Raw genomic sequence first — 18,268 nt, 5'->3', positions numbered from 1 at the left:
CATATCCAAGTAGTTCAAGCCTTTTTCAATGTAGGACAGAGAGGGCTTGATTCACTAAGACTTATAGCCTGCCTTATCTGAGTTATCACGCCTTTTTAGAAATAACATGCCTTATCAAAGTTAACATGCCTTATCAGAGTAGCATAGCGAGTGCTACAAACTTATGCCTGCTAATTGGCAATGATGAGAGCTCCACTTGTCCTGCCCTGAGCCCCTGCGGGTTCGTAGTGCTCGCCGTGCTACTCTGATAAGTCATGTTAACTTTGATAAGGTGCGTTATCTCTGATAAGGCGTGATAACTCGGATAAGGCATGCTATTTGTCTTAGTGAATCAAGCCCGTAGGATTGTGGAGCTCACGTTACACAGTGTGGTATCAGAAGTATTACAGGTGTGCTTATAGATACTTAATATTGCATTCCCATATGAACCAGTATCGCCATATGTTGCTAACCCTCTACATTTACTGGTTCTAAAAACTGATGAATAAGGCTCCCTTTTAGTGGAATTTTTTTGTGTTAAGTGGCACTCACAAGGGCTTCCCCTTTACCACCCCTTCTGTTTGCCCTGTTTGTTCAAGTCTTGGTTTGCACCATAACACTTGCCAGAGGGGCACTTGAGTAAAAGGAAGAGAACACAAAGTAATTATACTATTTGCAGTATTACTTCTTACTCTCATTGTCAATGGTATAACTTACAATTTTCTACAATGTATTAATCCTAGTTGGCTAAACTCTTTAGATTTATAAATAATTCAAATTTCAAGGCCGTCAGTACTGGTTTACAGCAAAATGTTGTCCACCAACTTTTTTCATCTTTCATGATAGCCTCATATTCATACTCTGAGATTTACATGAATCCAACCACCCCTTAAATACAGGAAGGTGAATCTACCCTGGATTTTTATACCTCTTTAGGATACTTCCAATCGCTTTTTCTCACTCTAAGGCAATTCAAATGCAAAAGGAGACAGAGAGGTTCATGAGAGCACTGAGATGAGCTGGGATTAAAACGTCAATTCTTAAAAGACAAAAGGAGCAAGTTGGAAGGGTCCTTCCTGACCTCTGGTATAATTTCAGGACATCCCAGCTGTCTCAACTGATAACTTCTCATTTAGTCATCCCAAAGATAAAGCGGATGGAGCTTAAAAAGGCCTTATTTGAGATACCTTATGTGGAAGCTGTCCTTTGGATCTGCACAACACTTTTTGTGCTTTCAGGTTCCTCTTACTCCCTGAATACTCTAGCCTGGTGAGATAATTTAGTGAAAAAAATTAAGATAAAAAATTACCTAATCTACTTAACCCTTTTAACAACAGTTTGGACTTTCACCTGGCCCTGAAGTTTAGAAGACTCCAGCTCTAAATCAGTAGAGGGATTAGACGCTTGTGGGATGTTCTACATAATGGCATGATTTGCAAATGTAATACTTTAAAAGCAAAGCATGATTTACCAGATATCAATCTTTTCTTGTTTAGGCAAGTATCTCACTATGCTTAAAGTCTAATTAAGATTAATCTGCTTAATTTTCTTAATTTAGTAGAAACCTTATGCAAAAAAATATTAGTACCCCTGAGGGTCTGATTTCCACCTCAAACAACTTAATAAACCAACCAAAAATAATAGCCTTGCTTTTATATATGAAAACATGAGAGATTGCTCTTTATTTGAATCTCTGTCTTATAAAATGTGTGTAAATATAGAGATAAAGGTGTAAAGAGCTCTTTGAACATAATTCATTTTGAAGGTACATACTGTATTTTAAATTCAACCACAGATTTATTGTATGCCTGTTTAACTATCACAAACAGGGCCATTTCTAACCTTTTTGAGACCCCAGGCAAGAACTCTTGGTTCATAGCCCCCCACCCAAAAAAACACAAACACACTAGAGAATAGATACCTTGTGTTGTATAAGGTGGTCCCAGAGATACAAACTAATCCAGGATGGTCGCACAGGCACATCACTGTGACTTTGGTGGGGAGGTGAGAGCACAGCTTCTGCTGCACCATACTCTTTATTAACACACTGGGCTGGGGAAGTGCAGGGGGGAAACAGGGACAGATAGTGGCATAAGGGGACATAGGGAGACAAAAGGGGCCACAAAGGGGGACAGAAGGAGGCACAATGGGACAGAGGCATGCACGGGGGGCAGAGGTAGCACAAGGTGACAGATGGAGGCACAAGGGACTGAAGAAGGCCCAAAAGGACAGAAGGAGGCACAGGGGGACAGAAGGAGGCACAAATGGGGACAGGAGGCACGGGGGACTGATTGAGTCATAACGGGGGACAGAAGGAGGCACAAAGGGAGACAAAAGGAGGCCCAATTGGGGATAGAAGGAGGCACAGCGGGACAGAGGGATGCACGGGGGGGGGGGGGAGTGGCACAAGGGGATATAAGGAGTCAGAAGGCGGCACAGGGGAACTGAGGGAGGCACAGAGGGATACACAGGGTGGGGCTTCATTTGAGGTTTGGGCTTCATTTAGGGTGTGGCTTAATCCAGGTGCTTTGCTCCTCCCAGGACCAATTTACTCCAGGCAATGACCTGGAATGCCTTTGGGTAAAAACAGACCTGATTACAAATGAAATTATCCGTTTCTTCTGTGTGTTTTAAAATTGCACCTTATTAGTAACCTTCTTTCACTGCTTGTGGACCTTTCCTAAAGTGCAGGAATACTGGAAAACCAAAAGAACAGTTGCTTATTAAAGTATATAGCCTGCATGTTGTGGTGGCAGCAGAGAAGCAGTGGAGGTAGTGATATTAGGTCTTCAGGCACAGCAACTTAGCGTGAAAGCCTCCCAGTACTGTCTTACCTTCCTCTACTTTCAGCAAATTAACAGGATGGGGGTGTGTTCTTTACACTGTTAATTTTTTGTTTGGCCAGTTACAAACATCCCCCTTTTTCTTTTCAGATGTCAGAACTAATGCTGCAGTCAGCATCAGCTGGTCCATGGAGTGGGGAGGAGGTCTATGTTTTAAACATTTGCTAGCTGACCATGTTTATATGTTAACCCATCATTACCAGTGTATATGTTAGCAATTCATTACCCTTTACAATTTAATCTCCCTTTACAATTTAATCTGTGTGTCTGCTATGTTTAACTTTCACTAGCTGTGTGTGCAAGTGTCTTTGTATCCGTTATAGAGTAGACTGTGTGATGTGTGGCTAAAACCCTGTACAGAGGATATTTTTCTGGATGAAACAATTGTTTGATTGTTTCGGCTGACAGTGCCATTAGGCAATGAACACTGCGATTGATTTTTGGTCACCCATATTTTAATATGCCTATTAGACGGGTTGTGTCTGTATACATATAACTATTGGCTATTGATCAAGAACAATTATTTTACTTATCAAAAGTTTAATTTCTGCATGCAACATAAATGTAGGTCTGTGATGAAAGAACCATCATTCATATGTATATTGATTTGGCAATTTTATCTAGTCAATTTGTGATTGGGACATTGATTGGCATTATTGTTTGCGGTAAAGGTTGGCCGTGGATCTATCCATGTTTACCACTACTTACACACCATGCAATTTTTCTGCCCACTTGATGGGAATCGGATTATTCTTTCCGACATGTGCGATTTGCTCCCATTTGATAAGGGGATTGATTTTCTGAAGTTATTATGGGAAAAGTGATTATCGATTGGGAGCAGTTTGGTTACTCATGATACAACTTCCTGTCACATTATCCATTGATCAGACGAGAAATTGCAACGTGTGTACCCAGCTTAACTTATAGCCTTCAAAGGTCAGTTGGCTGTACAGGCAATGTATAAGATAATAATAACTGACCCAGCTGTCTTCGAGACTTTTTATATATCAAATAATGTGTAATCACAATTTGTGAGCCAGGAGTTTGATGATGGTTTTATAACCTGCTCATACAATCCTGTCCCCCGACATTGGGTTGACTGGCAAGCATCTGCCACACCCACAAACATGAGACTGATCTGATCAACACTTGAAGTGGCAGTCTATAGCACTTTATGTGTAGAGGTAGATTACATGATAGCTGTGCATTGCTGGGAGCTCATGGAACTGAAAATGAATTGGGTGAAATAATTTTTGTTCTTTTTTTTTTTACCTAATTTTGGCTTTCTCAATTCTAGAAGAATATGGTAGTCTGTAGATGGATGATGTGGAAAATCTGGACGTCTGCTAGGAAACTTGGGCGCCGCAAAGACCACAATAAGGTCTGCACACTGTGATTGTTTTATTGTCTCAGACACCAGGGCCCATATGCAATTAGCTTTTTCACCTGAAATATCTCCTAGGAGAAAACTTTCATCTTCTCTTTAAACTAACTTTTCAGCATTTTCCAATTGAAAAAGTACCCAAAAGTTGGTAAAAAATGTACTACTAAATTTATTTTGACTATTTTCTTGCTTGCTGGTGGCTTAAAAGACATTTTATGACAAGTTATGAAAAGACCACCTAGGAGAAAACCCAGGAGAAAAAGTGAATTACATATGGCCCCAGATGTCCATTCAGTCACCATTGGTGGCCAAATTGGGCACAGGAATCAATGAGTATTGCCGAAATGCTGAGGCAACAGAGAGCTCAAAAGCAGCATAGATTCACTCTCACGCTATCTCATACTGGTCTCTGGATAACATGACACTTCGTGGCAGAGAACTCTCTGAGGGTTTAAAAAATAATTGTTGCTCTACATAAAGATGGCCTAGGCTATAAGAAGATTACCAAAACCCTGAAACTGAGCTGCAGCACGCTGGCCAAGACCATACAGCAGTATATCAGGACAGGTTCCACTCAGAACAGGCCTCGCCATGGTTGACCAAAAAAAGTTGAGTACAAGTGCTCAGAATGTAATCCAGAGTTGTTGCAAATAGACATATGAATGACAGCATTGCTGAAGAGGTTAAAAAGGGGGGGGCGTCAGCCGACCATTGCTCAGATCATACACCACACACTGTATCAAATTGGTCTGCATGGCAGTCTTCCCAGATGGAAGCCTCTTCTAAAGTTTATGCACAAGAAAGCTTGCAAAAAGCTTAATCTACTGAAGACAAGCAGAGTAGGGACATGGATTACTGGAACCATGTCCTGTGGTCTGGTGAGACCAAGATAAATTTATGTGGTCAGATGGTGTCAAGTGTGTGTAGCAGCAACCAGGTGAGGGGTACAAAGACCAGTGTGTCTTGCCTACAATCAAGCTGGGGTTGGAATGTCATGGTTGGGACTGCATGTGGTCAACATGCACAATGCCATTTCTTTGGAAACTGGCCCACAGGGTAGTATTCCAACATGATACTGACCTCAAACACACCTCCACGACCACTGAATGCTAATGAAACTGAAGGTAAAAGTGCTGGATTGACTAAGAATGTCTTCAGACCTTAACCCTATTGAGAATTTGTGGGGCATCCTCAAAAAGAAGGTAGAGGAGCACAAGGTCTCTACAATCCACCAGCTTTGTGATGTCGTTATGGAGGAGTCCATTGGCAACCTGTAAAGCTCTAGTGAACTCCATACCCTAGAGGGCTAAGGAGATTCTGGAAAATAATGGTGGCACACATAATATTGACATTTTGGGCATATGTTTTGACATTTTTTATTTATAGGGTGTACTCACTTTTGTTGCATCAGTTTAGACAGTGATAGCTGTGTGCTGAGTTATTTTGATGGGACAGCAAATTTACTCTATTATTCAAGCTGTACACTGACTACTTTACATAGTATCAAAGTGTTACATCTTAATGTTGTCACATGAAAAGATACAATAAAATATTTACAAAAAATGTGAGCGGTGTACTCACTTTTGTGAAATACTGTATTTACAATGTAGCTATGCCATCTAGTGGATGCATCAAAAATTGCTTAATGAGTTGCTGTACTCTGATACACAGATGTGGAAAGACACTTAATGTTTTACGGAATTCAGCAATGACTTTGAGGTTTGGAACCTCGAGTGGCACATGTTACTATCAATCTATTCAGCTGTTTTAAGGTAGAACTCCATCCAAACATATTATAGTTTTGGATAGTGTTGGGAAGAATGTAAAACCCTGACAGGTTAAATTTGCAATATGTGCCTCTGAGAGATCACCTGTACTTACCTATTGACATACATGACATGAAAATGAGTGAAGGTCTCCAATGACAAGACAGATGGTAAAAAAGCACATTTTTAGTAGCATGTAGTGTGAGTAAGAAAACATGACATTTGTCAGGTTTTTATTGCTACCTGCAAAGCAGACATCAAACCAAAAAGTGTGCTACCTGTTTCAACACTGAAAAAAATTCCCCCACTTCCTATTGTAATAGATCTTACATGCCAAAATATGGCCGACAGAGCTATAAGATTTGTCCCTCACATAGTTTCCCCACTTTGCATTATGTTTGGCCCACTTTAGACCACCAGTAAAGCTATATTGGTGAAGCTCCAGACCACTAGGGAACCACTAGACACCAGGAAACTGTTTAGGGGTGTGAGGTAGGACATTAGACACCAGGGAACAATTGGGGGATTTGAGGGGAGCCACTAGACACCAAGGAACTGTATAGGGGAGGTGGCCATTAGACAACAAGGAACTGTATAAAAGAGGGAGGGGGGCACTAGACACCAGGGAACTGTATAGGGGTAGGAGTGAGGACCACAAAACATCAGGGAACTGTATAGGGGAGGCAGAGCCTTGTAATAGATTTACATGAAACTGAACAGAAAAGAAATCTAAGCCAGGATTCAAGAAAAAATAAAAAGTGCTACTGGTTTTATTACTCCCTAAAGGTTTATTTTAGGTTATAAGATGTAGTTATTGGGCTTTAATGCTGACCATACACCATGCAGTCTTCAAACAACTGATATCAATTTGATCACAAAAGAGGAAGCATGCATTGCGATTGATCACTTGTCCCAAAAAACAAAATTTTTATTTGAACAATTATAATTTTCCAACTGATTGTCATTTTAAAGTAAAGATGATAAATTAAGATTGCTTGCATGTGACAAAAATATGTTCACTGGATCTCATGGCTGATTTTATCATCTTATTAAACTGATTATGCTCTTGAATGAGTGGATTGGGTATAGACAGCTTAAAAAACACCTGAAGTCAAAGGAATATGGAGGTTGACATATTAATTTCCTTTTATACAATGCAGTTTCCCTGGCTGTCCTGCTGATCCTCTGTCTTTAATACTTTTAGCTGTAGAGCCTGAAAAAAGCATGCCTGTGTGATTCAGCAGGACTGCCAGGCAACTGGCATTGTTTAGAAGAAAATATTTATGGTAGCCACCATATGCCTTTCACTTTAGGTTCCCCTTAAAATGACACCCTTTTGTTTCTTATTACGTTGTGTATTAACAGGGCAAGAATGTTTATCATATACATATTATTTTAATGCGGTATCAGACATAATCATACTTCTGCAATAAAAGATAGTTGTTGTTAATATTATTATTATTATTAATAAGATTTATATAGCGGCAGCATATTATGCAGCGCTGGACAATAAATAAGGTTACAGACGATGATAATAGGGGTGACAGACAACACAATACAGGCAATAAGCAGTAAAGGTCCGTATCCACAACGCGAGTTTTGCGACAATTTTTCCCATGACTGACAATTTCCATGACGAACGATAGTTATGATGTTTGTAATATGCACATAATACAGAGCAGAGGTGCCCACACTTTTTCAGCTTGTGAGCTACTTTGAAATTTATGAATTGAAAATGATCTACAAGGTAGAATCTACCTACAGATACAAGTCAAAGCGGCAGTCTATTAAGATAGATCCCAACTGTCCCTCTTTCGAAGGGACAATCCCTTTTTGGGAGCCCTGTCCCTCTGTCCCGCTTTCCCCCTCATTAGTCCCTCTTTCAGGACTTTGTCCCTCTTTCTATATAAATAAATATATTTCTATACTAAAAATGTGTTTGACTGACTCTAAACTTTATTCCCATCCTTTAAATTGATATATTACTAATTTTAAAATGTTACTATGAAGAAAAATGAACCAGGATAGAAAGGACCGGTGTGGTTTGAATTATAAAACAACATATTTTTCTTATGAAATCTTTATGGTATGCGTGACTAGGGGCGTGGTGGGTCGTGGTCAGAGGTATGGCATGGGCATGACTTAAGTGTCCCTTTTTCTCACCTCAAAAAGTTGGGAGGTATGTATTAGTGGTTACCACAAGCCGCCAGCCAATTAGATGCATATCATAGAGTCCTCCTCAGTAAGCCAAATAGATCAGTGCTTGACCAATTAGAGTCACATTATCATGCTTAGAATATAATGCTCGGTGTCCAGAAAAATTGTAATCCCCAGTAGCACATAATGCTTCTAAATGTATGGCTCCTCACCTTGCAACATCATAACCCTCTACACTGCTGTGAAAAACTTCAAGACAGCATATTGCTCTAACCTCATCCAAGTCAAAGAGACAGAGGATGACATGTACGTCACTCAGGCAGGTGGTGTAGGATCTACCCAGAAGTCCTTTTTGATCTGCTGGTAGATCACAATCTACCTAATGGGCACCCCAGATCTAGAGAAGGGGGCTACACAGAGTTTTGGGTTGGCTACAAAAGACACCTGTGCGAGCATTGATTAAGGAACCTCTAATGGTGGGCATAGATGGCTCGTTTTATGCGCCGGATCGAGCCAGCGGCTCGATGCCGGCGCATCCCCGCTCGTCCGCGCGGATCGATTGCTCCTCGTCCCCGCCGGAGCTTCCTTATCACCGCTCGATTCCCTGCCATTGTCCGCCGGCGGGTCGAGCGGCATGATCAGGCCCGCTGAATATTATCAGCTGGCCGGATCAGCTGGTCGATAGACGGTACAGAAACGTACCGTGTATCCCCAGTATTAGGAGAATGGAAAAAGTCAGTCAATTATATAACAGATACTGTCATAGCAAGACTTCCTTGTAAATTTGTAGAAATAAAACAACAGTGTTCTCCTTATTAGGTGTAACATAATCTACAGAGATCCTAGAGTGTGCCTTAGCCATTGAGTAAATACATTCCTGAGTTGATCTTTACTATAAATACGCATTTAATCGCAATATTAATTTGTGCTTCTAAGCCTCGGCCTTGTTTTGCCAGTTCCTGCAGCCCTCACTCCACCTCCTCATTCCATTAGCTTATTTGATTTGGCCTGTGATGTCACTGAGCTCAGCACTTTGCTCACTCTTTTGCAAACAGATTTTTTTTTTCAGATTAAACAAGCCCCGTCTTTCAAAGTGCCGTCATGTTTGTTCATACATTAAATCCAAACCACAGTTCATGTGTCTCACATTACAACTAGATTTCTGACTCCCCAGGTCACGGATTTCAATCAAAAAGATAGAAGCTCGGCGCTAATTTGCTAAACTTTTACGAGAACGCTTGTTAGTGCTTATTAGTTTAATTTTGCCTGTGTACATTGCAATTTTAGTACATTTATATAGCATGTCTGAAGTGAGAGGAATATGGAGGCTGACATATTTATTTCCTTTTAAACAATGTACGGTACATTGCCTGGCTGTCCTACTGTTCCTCTGCCTCTAGTGTTTTTAGTCAAATACCCTGAACAAGCATGTAGATCAGGTGTCCCTGACTGAAGTCTGACTAGATCAGCCACAGGTTTGTTACAGGTGTGTAATTCAGACACTACTGCAGCCAAAGAGATCAGCAAGACTGCCAGGCAACTGGTATTATTTAAAAGAAAATAAATATGGCAGCCTCCATATCCCTTTCATCGCTTCAGGTTTCCTTTAAAGATAGATGAGAATGAGCAATTTTTTTTTAATCATCTCTTAAAGAGTAACTGTCAGGCTGCAGAAGCTAATTTAAACCTCTATTCTCCTGTGTTAAACAGTTTAGACGGAAGCCAAAAAGGCAATAGTGAAGATAAAAATCTCTCTTTCATTTGAGCAAAGCTCTTTCATTTGAGCAAAGCTGTTAGACCCAAGCTCTTAAGAGGACGTAAGCCGCAAACCATGCTGCAAAGCATTCTGGGGCCCTCCCCTCAGCTGCTAATGAGAAGTTACAGGGTCAAGTAACAATAGCATGTAACTCAGTCCAGCGCACAGCACTGATAAATCTCCCGGCAGAGTACACTGCAGGAGTCCGCTATTGTTCCTAGCCACATGGCTCATTAATATTCACTGCAAACTAGTGTTATTCAGTACGAGCTTTTCTGTGATCAGGAAGCAGGGAGGACATGACGACACATTTGGCTTCATAGGAGACAGACAAACATGGAGCCTGCCATGAGCTGTCAGGAGCATCATTCTCTGCATATACTATATAAAAATTCTGTGAAATCCAAAGGTGGACAGTGAAATGCATATGTAATGTAAGTACAGCCTATATTTAGCTACTGATATATGTGTTTATTTTCTCTGAGACCTTATACCTAACAGCTCCTCTTTAAAGTAAAAGTGTGAATCAAGTTAATGTCTGCATTTGCTCCAACCTTGTCAGCACCAGCAAAATTTGCTACCAAAGGAGTGTTTGCAGAATTTTTCACTAACTAAACACTCCTTTATTGATGGTAAATGTTACTTTTAAAATTACACTGTAGTGGATCAGTGATCATAACTAAGGACTAGTGTAGATTACAACATGTTAGCCGCTATGTGGTCTTTGCACTGGAGAAATAAAGCTGACCCTTTTATGGAGAGATGGCTGTGCCTGGCTAAGAATGCTACAGATTTTACAGAGAGGTAGAGATCCTTACTTTTTAGTTAGAGCATTACAGAGAGTCAGCTTAAAGAGAATCTGTACTGTTCGATTTGTACAATAAAAAACATACCAATGAAGTCACTGTCATCTCCTGGATTCCTCTTTGCCGTTTCCGCCACTCCCCGCCGCAATCCCAGCTTTTAATCGCCAGTTTAAGGCAGTGTTTACAAACAAAAAACATGGCCGCTAACCAGGAAGTGATGTATATATATATATATATATATATATATATCATGTTACAGTATACTACAAGTTTGTATTACCAGTGAATTATCTGCACTCCTGTCAGGGATTCTCACAGTTTCTTAGCATGACAAGCTGAAACAGAGAGTAGAGGCCTGTCTGTGAGGGATAAACAAAGCACACACACAGAGCCTGCTGGGAGCATGCAGAGGGCATGCATAACTTTTCCCTATCACAGCAGAGGCAGCATTCCTCTCTGTGTCGACAAAGCCTGACAAAGGAAGGAAGATTAGATATATTAGAGAGACTAGAAAAGGCTGCAGTAATCCAGAGCACATAAGAACAGGTGTAGGAACTTATAGGATAGAAGAAATAAGGCAGAAAATGTTGTTACAGGGTCTCTTTAATGATTTTTAAACACCATGTAATTAAAAGAAGAGAAACTTATGCAAACAATAGTTACCGAAAAGTATTATAAAACAAACACAAGCAAGTTAAATGAAAATGTTTAGAAGTCAAAGGTACTTAACCACTTGCCGACCGCCCACAGCCCATGGGCGGCGGCAAAGTGGACGCCTAAAGGACCGCAATACGCCTTCAGGCGGCGCGTCCTTTAGGTTGCCGGGGGAGCGATCGCGTCATTGATGACGCGCGCTTCCCCCGGCAACTGGCTCCGCCCACCCGCCGTAACATCCCGCCGGCCATACGGAAGCGCCGGCGGGATGTTAACCCCGCGATCGCCGCTACAAAGTGTATAATACACTTTGTAATGTATACAAAGTGTATTATACAGGCTGCCTCCTGCCCTGGTGGTCCCAGTGTCCGAGGGACCACCAGGGCAGGCTGCAGCCACCCTAGTCTGCACCCAAACACACTGATCTGCCCCCCCCCCCCGCCCACTGATCGCCCACAGCACCCCTCAGACCCCCCCCTGCCCACCCCCCAGACCCCTGTTTGCACCCAATCACCCCCCTAATAACCCATCAATCACTCCCTGTCACTATCTGTCAACGCTATTTTTTTTTATCCCCCCCCCCTGCCCCCTGCCCCCTCCTGATCACCCCCCCACCCCTCAGATTCTCCCCAGACCCCCCCCCCCCTGTGTACTGTATGCATCTATCTTCCCTGATAACCTGTCAATCACCCGTCAATCACCCATCAATCACCCATCAATCACCCATCAATCACCCCCTGTCACTGCCACCCAACAATCAGCCCCTAACCTGCCCCTTGCGGGCAATCTGATCACCCACCCACACCAATAGATCGCCCGCAGATCCGACATCAGATCACCTCCCAAATCCATTGTTTACATCTATTCTCTCCTCTAAACACCCACTAATTACCCATCAATCACCCATCAATCACCCCCTATCACCACCTGTCACTTTTACCTATCAGATCAGACCCTAATCTGCCCCTTGCGGGCACCCAATCACCCGCCAACACGCTCAGATTGCCCTCTGACCCCCCCCTTATCAATTCGCCAGTGCATTAATTACATCTGTTCTTCCCTGTAATAACCCACTGATCACCTGTCAATCACCTGCCAATCACCTATCACCCATCAATCACCAGCTGTCACCCCCTGTCACTGCCACCCATCAATCAGCCCCTAACCTGCCCCTTGCGGGCAATCTGATCACCCACCCACACCATTAGATCGCCCGCAAACCCGCCGTCAGATTACCTCCCAAATGTATTGTTTACATCTGTTATCTTCTCTAAACACCCACTAATTACCCATCAATCACCCATCAATCACCCCCTATCACCACCTGTCACTGTTACCTATCAGATCAGACCCTAAGCTGCCCCTTGCGGGCACCCAATCACCCGCCCACACGCTCAGATTGCCCTCAGACCCCCCCCCCCCCCTTATCAATTCACCAGTGCATTAATTACATCTGTCCTTCCCTGTAATAACCCACTGATCACCTGTCAATCACCTGCCAATCACCTATCACCCATCAATCACCCCCTGTCACTGCCACCCAACAATCAGCCCCTAACCTGCCCCTTGCGGGCAAACTGATCACCCACCCACACCAATAGATCGCCCGCAGATCCGACATCAGATCACCACCCAAGCGCAGTGTTTCCATCTATTCTCTCCTCTAAACACTCACTAATTACCCATCAATCACCCATCAATCACCCCCTATCACCACCTGTCACTGTTACCCATCAGATCAGACCCTAATCTGCCCCTTGCGGGCACCCAATCACCCGCCTACACGCTCAGATTGCCCTCAGACCCCCCCTTATCAATTCGCCAGGGCATTATTTACATCTGTCCTTCCCTGTAATAACCCACTGATCACCTGTCAATCACCTGTCAATCACCCATCAATCACCCCCTGTCACTGCCACCCATCAATCACCCCTGTCACTGCCACCCATCAATCAGCCCCTAACCTGCCCCTTGCGGGCAAACTGATCACCCACCCACACCAATAGATCGCCCGCAGATCCGACATCAGATCACCACCCAAGCGCAGTGTTTCCATCTATTCTCTCCTCTAAACACCCACTAATTACCCATCAATCACCCCCTATCACCACCTGTCACTGTTACCCATCAGATCAGACCCTAATCTGCCCCTTGTGGGCACCCAATCACCCGCCTACACGCTCAGATTGCCCTCAGACCCCCCCTTATCAATTCGCCAGGGCATTATTTACATCTGTCCTTCCCTGTAATAACCCACTGATCACCTGTCAATCACCCATCAATCACCCCCTGTCACTGCCACCCATCAATCACCCGCTGTCACTGCCACCCATCAATCAGCCCCTAACCTGCCCCTTGCGGGCAATCTGATCACCCACCCACACCAATAGATCGCCCGCAGATCCGACGTCCGATCACCTCCCAAGTGCAGTGTTCACATCTGTTCTCTACCCTAAACACCCACTAATTACCCATCAATCACCCCTGTCACTGCTACCTATCAGATTAGACCCCTATCTGCCCCTAGGGCACTCAATCACCCGCCCACACCCTCAGAATGCCCTCAGACCCCAGCCCTGATCACCTCGCCAGTGCATTGCTTGCATCTATTCCCCCCTCTAATCACACCTTGAGACACCCATCAATCACCTCCTGTCACCCCCTAGCACACCTACCCATCAGATCAGGCCCTAATTTGCCCCGTGTGGGCTCCTGATCACTCGGCCAAACCCTCAGATCCCCCTCAGACCCCCTTCCGATCACCTCCCCAGTGCATTGATTGCATCTATTTTCCCCTCTAACCACCCCCTGAGACACCCATCAATCACCTCCTGTCACCCCCCTAGCACTCCTATCCATCAGATCAGGCCCAATACAACCTGTCATCTAAAAGGCCACCCTGCTTATGACCGGTTCCACAAAATTCGCCCCCTCATAGACCACCTGTCATCAAAATTTGCAGATGCTTATAAACCTGAACAGTCATTTTGAGACATTTGGTTTCCAGACTACTCACGGTTTTGGGCCCGTAAAATGCCAGGGCGGTATAGGAACCCCACAAGTGACCCCATTTTAGAAAAAAAGACACCCCAAGGTATTCTGTTAGGTGTATGACGAGTTCATAGAAGATTTTATTTTTTGTCAAAAGTTAGCGGAAATTGATTTTTATTGGGTTTTTTTCACAAAGTGTCATTTTTCACTAACTTGTGACAAAAAATAAAATCTTCTATGAACTCGCCATACACCTAACGGAATACCTTGGGGTGTCTTCTTTCTAAAATGGGGTCACTTGTGGGGTTCCTATACTGCCCTGGCCTTTTAGGGGCCCTAAACCGCGAGGAGTAGTCTAGAAAACAAATGCCTCAAAATGACCCGTGAATAGGACGTTGGGCCCCTTAGCGCACCTAGGCTGCAAAAAAGTGTCACACATGTGGTACCGCCGTACTCAGGAAAAGTAGTATAATGTGTTTTGGGGTGTATTTTTACACATACCCATGCTGGGTGGGAGAAATTTCTATGTAAATGGTCAATTGTGTGTAAAACAAATCAAACAATTGTCATTTACAGAGATATTTCTCCCACTTAGCATGGGTATGTGTAAAAATACACCCCAAAACACATTATACTACTTCTCCTGAGTACGGCGGTACCACATGTGTGGCACTTTTTTACACCCTAAGTACGCTAAGGGGCCCAAGTTAGCGGAAAATTGATTTTTATTGTTTTTTTCACAAAGTGTCATTTTCCACTTACTTGTGACAAAAAATAAAATCTTCTATGAACTCACCATACTCCTAACGGAATACCTTGGGGTGTCTTCTTTCTAAAATGGGGTCATTTGTGGGGTTCCTATACTGAACTGGCATTTTAGGGGCTCTAAACGCGTACGTACGAAAAGGGCGTCGGGAAAAAAGGGCGCGTGGTATAAACGATAAATGGAAAATATCGTTTATAGAAATATTGTGTAGAATTTCGTTTATAAATAGTGTTTTAAGAATTTATAAATCACTAAATAATGTTTATGAGATCGGCAATTCTTAAAACGTTAATCTTCCCTATTTGTGAAGTGAAACTTATATTTACGTTTATTAAAAACCCTCCCTGTACCTATCCCTAACCCCTAGACCCCCTGTTGGTGCCTAAACCTAAGACCCCCCTGTTGGTGCCTAAACCTAAGACCCCCCAGTTGGTGCCTAAACCTAAGACCCCCCAGTTGGTGCCTAAACCTAAGACCCCCCAGTTGGTGCCTAAACCTAAGACCCCCCTGTTGGTGCCTAAACCTAAGACCCCCCTGTTGGTGCCTAAACCTAAGACCCCCCTGTTGGTGCCTAAACCTAAGACCCCCCTGTTGGTGCCTAAACCTAAGACCCCCCAGTTGGTGCCTAAACCTAAGACCCCCCTGTTGGTGCCTAAACCTAAAACCCCCTATGGATAATAATGTTTTACACACATTAATAAATAAAAAATGTAAAGAAAAAAATGTAAATTATTTTTTTGGGTGGATAATGTTTTAGAAATGTTTTAGAAATAGTGATTTAGTATCTTCATAAACGTTATTCGTCACGGGCTCATTTTGTAAACTTAAATCATCACAAACATAGTTATAAATCCTTAAAAATCTCCGGGCGCCGTTATAAATCCTTAAAAATCTCCGGCGCCGTTTTTTCCCTGTTCAGCGCCCATTAAACGATATTTATAATGGAAGTGAATGGGGCGCCCTTTTTGTCCACTTGTCTCATGCGCCCAAATCTACTGCTTCCCTCTAAACCGTGAGGAGTAGTCTGGAAATCAAATTTCGCAAAATGACCTGTGAAATCCTAAAGGTACTCATTGGACTTTGGGCCCTTTAGCGCAGTTAGGGTGCAAAAAAGTGCCACACATGTGGTATTGCCATACTCGGGAGAAGTAGTACAATGTGTTTTGGGGTGTATTTTTACACATACCCATGCTGGGTGGGAGAAATACCTCTGTAAATGACAATCTTTTGATTTTTTTACACACAATTGTCCATTTACAGAGTTATTTCTCCCACCCAGCATGGGTATGTGTAAAAATACACCCCAAAACACATTGTACTACTTCTCCCGAGTACGGCGATACCACATGTGTGGCACTTTTTTGCACCCTAACTGCGCTAAAGGGCCCAAAGTCCAATGAGTACCTTTAGGATTTCACAGGTCATTTTGCGGAATTTGATTTCCAGACTACTCCTCACGGTTTAGGGCCCCTAAAATGCCAGGGCAGTATAGGAACCCCACAAATGACCCCATTTTAGAAAGAAGACACCTCAAGGTATTCCGTTAGGAGTATGGTGAGTTCATAGAAGATTTTATTTTTTGTCACAAGTTAGTGGAAAATGACACTTTGTGAAAAAAACAATAAAAATCAATTTTCCGCTAACTTTTGACAAAAAATAAAATCTTCTATGAACTCACCATACTCCTAACGGAATACCTTGGGGTGTCTTCTTTCTAAAATGGGGTCATTTGTGGGGTTCCTATACTGCCCTGGCATTTTAGGGGCCCTAAACCGTGAGGAGTAGTCTGGAAATCAAATTCCGCAAAATGACTTGTGAAATCCTAAAGGTACTCATTGGACTTTGGGCCCTTTAGCGCAGTTAGGGTGCAAAAAAGTGCCACACATGTGGTATTGCCGTACTCAAGAGAAGTAGTAGAATGTGTTTTGGGGTGTATTTTTACACATACCCATGCTGGGTGGGAGAAATAACTCTGTAAATGGACAATTGTGTGTAAAAAAAATGAAAAAATTGTCATTTACAGAGATATTTCTCCCACCCAGCATGGGTATGTGTAAAAATACACCCCAAAACACATTCTACTACTTCTCTTGAGTACGGCAATACCACATGTGTGGCACTTTTTTGCAGCCTAACTGCGCTAAGGGGCCCAAAGTCCAATGAGCACCTTTAGGCTTTACAGGGGTGCTTACAAATTAGCACCCCCCAAAATGTGAGGACAGTAAACACACCCCACAAATGACCCCATTTTGGAAAGTAGACACTTCAAGGTATTCAGAGAGGGGCATGGTGAGTCCGTGGCAGATTTCATTTTTTTTTGTCGCAAGTTAGAAGAAATGGATTCTTTTTTTTTTTCTTTTTTTTTGTCACAAAGTGTCATTTTCCGCTTACTTGTGACAAAAAATAATATCTTCTATGAACTCACTATGCCTCTCAGTGAATACTTTGGGATGTCTTCTTTCCAAAATGGGGTCATTTGGGGGGTATTTATACTATTCTGGAATTCTAGCCCCTCATGAAACATGACAGGGGGTCAGAAAAGTCATAGATGCTTGAAAATGGGAACATTCACTTTTTGCACCATAGTTTGTAAACGCTATAACTTTTACCCAAACCAATAAATATACACTGAATGTTTTTGTTTTTTTTTATCAAAAACATGTTTGTCCACATTTTTCGCGCTGCATGTATACAGAAATTTTACTTTATTTGAAAATTGTCAGCACAGAAAGTTAAAAAAATCATTTTTTTGCCAAAATTCATGTCTTTTTTGATGAATATAATAAAAAGTAAAAATCGCAGGAGCAATCAAATAGCACCAAAAGAAAGCTTTATTAGTGACAAGAAAAGGAGCCAAAATTCATTTAGGTGGTAGGTTGTATGAGCGAGCAATAAACCGTGAAAGCTGCAGTGGTCTGAATGGAAAAAAAGTGGCCGGTCCTTAAGGGGTAGAAAGACTGTGGTCCTCAAGTGGTTAAAGTGTCACAATGTCACTGAAAGTGGATTGGATGAAGGTGCATGATAGATACCTATACAGGTTATGTTTTTGATGCCTCTCAGACATTCATGGGGGGAAATAGTAAAACAGTTGGTGGTATTAGCATACAAATGGTGTTAGAAACAGAAGGAGGAAACACGTTTACCAATGAAAGTGGTGCAGAGGTGC

The 18,268-nt window shown here is 42.6% G+C and overlaps 1 protein-coding gene across 1 annotated transcript in view; it reads right to left on the bottom strand.

Annotated features, from left to right (window-relative positions):
- LOC137546959 (4-hydroxyphenylpyruvate dioxygenase) overlaps positions 1-18,268 on the bottom strand; it is a 74,962-nt gene that overhangs the window by 34,004 nt on the left and 22,690 nt on the right. The gene's annotated exons all lie outside the window — the stretch shown is intronic.

Source organism: Hyperolius riggenbachi, chromosome 2 (genome assembly GCF_040937935.1).
Source record: "Hyperolius riggenbachi isolate aHypRig1 chromosome 2, aHypRig1.pri, whole genome shotgun sequence".
NCBI lineage: Eukaryota > Metazoa > Chordata > Amphibia > Anura > Hyperoliidae > Hyperolius > Hyperolius riggenbachi.
Note: the sequence above shows the minus strand (reverse complement) of the source record. Positions and strands in the feature narration are given on the sequence as shown.